Raw genomic sequence first — 6,000 nt, forward strand, 5'->3', positions numbered from 1 at the left:
AAACAAAAATTTGTTACTATTATTATAATAGACATACGTTATCACTTCAGCTAGTACGGGACAAAACTAGAGTTCAGAGCTACACCTGGACGCTGCCCTCTGCCCATAGGAAGCTGTTGGAAACAGAGAAACCTCATGCAACTTCCACCCTCCCTCCTTGTTTATGTATCTTCCCATTCAGAGGAGAAAGCAAGCTTCCCTTCCTCTGTTACTACTGCCCCCTGCTGGCTGGGGAGGGAAAGAAGAAATGTTGGAAATGAAACTCAACTTGCCTTCCTGATGCCCGGTCCCTTTCTCTCAGGTCTCTCTACCAGGCCTTCACATTTCTTTAGAAGTTGCACAACCCTAGCCTCCTATAAAACTGAGAGCATGAATGCAACCATTGCCTCTTTAATACTGTAAAATGTTCTGGTCATGTAGAAACGATGTTTAGAAGAACAAAAAATACTCTATGATGAAATTGCTCCGGATAAATAATGTTATGGCCTGAGACACTTTTTGGGGGGTGGGGGTGGGGGGGTGAGGCGGCTGTATTTTTTGACTTTTCAGCACAGACAGATGGTTTGCCCATCCTCAGCACTCAGAGCATTATATAATCTCAGTGCAGTTACCAAATGAAATAAGAAATTCCTCATTTGGCAGATGGAGCTTGCGTATCGAGTTCATAAACTTCAGTCCTGCTCCCAAGTCCAAAATCAGAGACGAACTGCTCCCAGGCAGTTTCCCATTTGCACTTAATTAGAGAGTGTGTTTTGGAGGTCAGTGAAAAGCAGTGGAGAGCGTTTTCATAATAACTTTCCTCACAATGAAATTATTTGGGAGGCAGCTCTCCAACTTTTTTCTGGAATGAGGGCAAGAAAAATGGGGACAGGGAGTGAGGTTATTGGATACCTTATCTGGAACTGCCCGAGAAGTTGTCTGCGGTCCAAAGAACACACAGTACCTTCTGGATCCAGGGGGAGGAGGCCAAATGCTTCCTATAGTCCCAACAGTTTTCCTAACTGCGCAGTTTCGCACAGTTTTAAGGATTCCAAATGCTGGAGAACAAAAGCCTTCTCAGAGTGGTGAACATGCCGCGCTTAGAGAAAGAAGTAGGGGCGACAAGTATCCCGGCCAAGGAAAGTGTGAGGTGTGGGTTAGAGTAGGACAGGTAGCCAGATAGTCATTCAATGACTGCATCGTCTTGTGCACTTGGGATTCTCAAAGATAACACGATGAGCCCCAACTATATTACACTTTGCTTTATAAATGCATGGCATCATTGCAGCTATAGGAGAGGGTATTCTACTTGTGTCTTGCGCTAAACAGTGGTCGGCAAACTGCGACTCCCAAGCCACATGCGGCTCTTAGGCCCCTTGAGTGTGACTCTTCCACAAAATACCACGTGCGGGCGCGCATACAGTGTGATTGAAACTTTGTCGCCCATGCGCAGAAGTCAGTTTTTGGCCCGGGCGAGTCTGTTTTGAAGAAGTACTGTTGATATTAGGCTCTGTTGACTAATGAGTTTGCCGACCACTGAGACATTCTAGAGAATGAGAAGATGAATTCTAAATCTCATCAGAGAGGGTTAATTTCCTTAATAGATTAGGACATCAAATTCTGATAGGCTGGTTCATTCTTAGTACTTATTTTTCTCTATAAAATAATATTTTAGCTACTTCTAAATTCTGTTTGGACTTTACAATTCCCATTCAGCTCGGAGGACAATTATCTAAATTGTGGTAGATAAGCTTTTATTGTAATACAGAGCCTTTGGCTACAATACACTGAAAAGATCTTTAACCTCATAAACAGAACACGGTTAACCTTTTCATCTTTTTCTTAGACACACGCACGCACACACACACACACATGCGTGACTCGAGGTAGGATTGGTTACAGTTGTGCTAAGTCGGTCCCGTGATAAATTGTTCTGAGATGAAGTCTTGAGGCTTCGAAACCAAATTTCCCTCAAAGGCAGTTCATATGTCAAATTGCTACAATCACCAAATGACTGAAGTGTAACCATAACCAATGTAGCATGACCAATGCATCAGAATGAATAGGCTACGTCTCTTTAGTCTCTTAATTTGATAGGGATGATGACAAGGAATTTGTCATACTTTGTTTCTAATTTTTGGCAGATCATCCAGATTACGGCCTTCACAAGTTACCTGGATATAAATCACCCCTAAATTCAGTCCAGCTGGTATTTTTTTTTTCCTGTGTTAATAGAAGTTACTTGGTTTTATACATTAATTCTATGAAGCTTTGCTGCTTCAGGCTGCTGTCATGGGTCATATTCTATATGGTAGGCAGCCTCTGACATGTCCACCTATGATCCCTCCTCTGGTATGAATGTCTTTGTGCATTTGTCTTCCGGTTCAGTATGGGTTGAACTTCCTGACTCAGTTCCAGTGAGTGGAATATGGCGGACACTTGAGGATGACCCTACCAAGGTTGGGTTATAAAAAGACTGTGGCTTCTATCTTGGGTGCCCTCCCTTGAACTCTCTCTCCTGTGGATCCCTCATGTTGGGGGAACTCGGCTGCCACCTTGGGTACAATCCTATGGAGAGACCCACATGGCTAAGAACTGAAGAACCTGGTCAATCGCCAGAGAACACCTATCGCCTGCCGACCTTGTGGGTGGCTGCAGCCCTCGCTCAAGCCTTCATGCCAGTTTTGTGAGAGAACCTGAGCCAGAATGCACCCAGCTGGGCCACACCCAGATTCCTGTCCCACAGAAATTGTGGGGTAGTAATGATTTATTCATCAAAACTGCTAAATTTGAGGGTAATTTGTTACACAGCGATTGATAACTAATACATATTTCTACTTGTACTTATGGTAAATATCACAGAGGAACTATTCCTAAGCATAGCCAGTGTTCAAATATTGACTATAACGATTAATATTTTTTTGGCAGGCATTGTAAGCCAGGCTTCTCTAGCCAATAAAAGAAAGGCTGGGGCTGTTTGGTTCTAGAGTTAATAAATATATTGTGTATGTGGAAGGATAATACCCCATCTTACATAGGGTTAGGGTCATCCTCAAAATCATATAAAGAAAGGGAAGATGACTGACTAACAGATGTAAGGAAAACTATATCTGAAGTATTGATATTGATATATATATATTTGATTTCAGAGAGGAAGGGAGAGAGAGAAACATCAATGATAAGAGAGAATCATTGATCAGCTGCCACCTGCATGCCCCCTACTGGAGATCGAGCTCCAAACCCACGCATGTGCCCTTGACCAGAATCGAACCTAGGACCCTTCAGTCCCCAGTCCCCAGGCCGCTTTATCCACTGAGCCAAACCGGCTAGGGCTGAAGTGTTTTTTGAATCGATTTCTGATAACATATCCAAAATTATATTTTTCTGCGCATTACAAAACTTCTGTTCCTATAGCATTACGTCAGATTGTCTTTCTGCAGTCACTTGGGTTATATAGAGACTCAGTGAGAAGAGAAATGAGACGCAATTTGGTCTATCCACTCTCCTACATGACACAGACGTGTCAAAGCACTAATCACTTAGCCTCCGATAGTTTCTTGTGAAATAGGGTAACCCCGGGGAGTTCTACCCAGAGCAGATTTTTTTTTTCTTTAGAAAATCGAACAATAAATGTCTCAGGGTCAGAAGGATGCGGTTGATCAGAGCTGGGAGCCCACAGAGCTGGTCGCAGACGCTTTAAAACAATATTGTTTGTCCTCCCCTTCATTTCCTCGGAGGTGCACAATACTTCTTCCTCCCCGCCCTGCTGCTCTCTTTCTAAAATTGTTCGGGACCTTTGGGGGCCTTCTATATTAAGCACCGTTATTTGTTCTTTCTTCTGAGCACTTTTCCTGGATGTGATAAACAGTGAATGTGGGATCGCAGACATTTCCCAGGGGGCGCTGAGCCCGCCCCTCCCAGACCCCTTTCTCTCAAGTTCACTGCCTTCTCTCCTCCTCCGCCCTCTGCGTCTGTGTTCACATTCTCTTTGATGAGTCCCCTCCCCCTTTCCATAATTTGCCAAAAAGCAAACTGGGGTGAAGAGAAGGAAGGGAAAACAACAACAGTAGCAGCAGCAGCAGCAGAGGATCCAGGAGTTTCTGAAAGATCCAGCAACTTAGTTTGGCTGCAATCTTGAAAAATTTAAGATCACAGCTTCCAGGTATAAGCAAGCCCAGTTTGGTGAATTCTTCTAGGTAATTAGTCTCTTGGAAATTTGCTGGGTTGTCGAATCTTTCCCCTCTTGAATCCTAGGAATGTCTGAAATACCAGACAAGCACTCTTCCCACAAAGTTATGCTAAGAGGCTTAATGAACAGAAAATATTGGGTGTCGCACATATCAAAGGTGAAGCGAGAGGATCGTACCTGGCCAGTCACCACATTGGTGAGACACGTCTGTGTTTCTGTGCCCACGACAGAAGACGAAAAGCATCACGGGGACTTCAGTTCCCTTCGCCATCCCGCTGGTCCTGTCATTTTCTCCAGTGGTTACATTTTGTGACTGTGTAGGGCAGTGGTTCTCAACCTTCTGGCCCTTCAAATACAGTTCCTCATGTTGTGACCCAACCATAACATTATTTTCGTTGCTACTTCATAACTGTAATGTTGCTACTGTTATGAATTGTAACGTAAATATTTGATATGCAGGATGGTCTTAGGCGACCCCTGTGAAAGGGTCGTTCGACCGCCAAAGGGGTCTCGACCCACAGGTTGAGAACCGCTGGTGTAGGGCAAGCCATCATTTCAGATTGTTTGTTTGGCCTTTCTTCAGTCCACAGGACTTTTAATGTTCCCTTCTTGATTTTTTCAAGGGTTGAGGAGAAGCGGGTTGATTGGCTCAGTGGATAGAGCATCGGCCTACAGACTGAAGGGTCCCGGGTTCGATTCCAATCAAGGGCATGTACCTTGGTTGCAGGCCCCTCCCCAGCCTGGGCCCTAGTCAGGGTGCGAGCAGGAGGCAAACAATCAATGTGTTTCTCTCACATCAATGTTTCTGTCTTTCCCTCTCTCTTCCACTCTCTCTAAAAATCAATGGAAACATATCCTTGGGTGAGGATAAAAAAAAAAAAGTCACTGTGCCCCATGGCATCAGTTCCCGGTCTGGAAAATGGAGTAATTCTGGTCCTACCGAATTCCCAGACTCACGATAAAGGTCAAAAAGGATGCTATATGTGACGGGCTTGTGGAAAAGAAAATGTACCAAACAAACACGAAGCAGTGGATTGCGGTGATGTCAACATTTGGATATGAAACCCTCTGGTTCAGCAACATAAAGAGAATAAATCTTTTTTTTTAATGCTTGGGAGCTTTTGAATTTATCCCCCCCCCCCCCCCCCAAATCTAAAAACTCATCGACTTAGGCTGGGCTGACATCACAGCGGTGGTTAAACTAAGGCAACAGACAGTGGCCTAGGGGTGTGTGTGTGTGTGTGTGTGTGTGTGTGTGTGTGTGTGTATGCATTTAAGGAAGTGCATGTACCTTTGACCTACTACATATGTTCATCCAATTAAAAAAGGAATAATGACTCATTAACCAAACAAGGCCGAGGGAAAAAACTATACGCATTTAATGCGATCGCAGTGAGTTCCTCACTGTTTCCACTTCACCGCTGCTTATGGGAGTTAAAACAACAGGCTAAATGGAGACTTTCAGAACCCCACGGGACCAATTAATGCCACGTGACTTCCTCCCGGCCTTCCATGAAAATAACTATATTATAATGGCCTGCGATATTAATATCAGCTCTGGAAAAGTCAGGCAGCGGCTCCATAGGGAAGGAAGCGGCCTGAGCAAGAACTGTGGAATGTGCACCACTTGACAGACTGGAGGCACACAGCGTTTTATAAGCTACATCACGTAGTTCAGTGAGGCGGGGGCACCAAATGGGCTTGTGGGTTAATTAGGGTTAAAAGGCCACCAGGGTAGTCCCTCTCTGATCTCAAACTCCAAGAGACTGTGGTTATTGGCGGAAATGTTGAAAATGAAAGTTCTCAGGACGAAAACCTTTTCCAAAGCGCTT

This window comes from Myotis brandtii, unplaced genomic scaffold (assembly GCF_000412655.1).
Source record: "Myotis brandtii unplaced genomic scaffold, ASM41265v1 scaffold231, whole genome shotgun sequence".
NCBI lineage: Eukaryota > Metazoa > Chordata > Mammalia > Chiroptera > Vespertilionidae > Myotis > Myotis brandtii.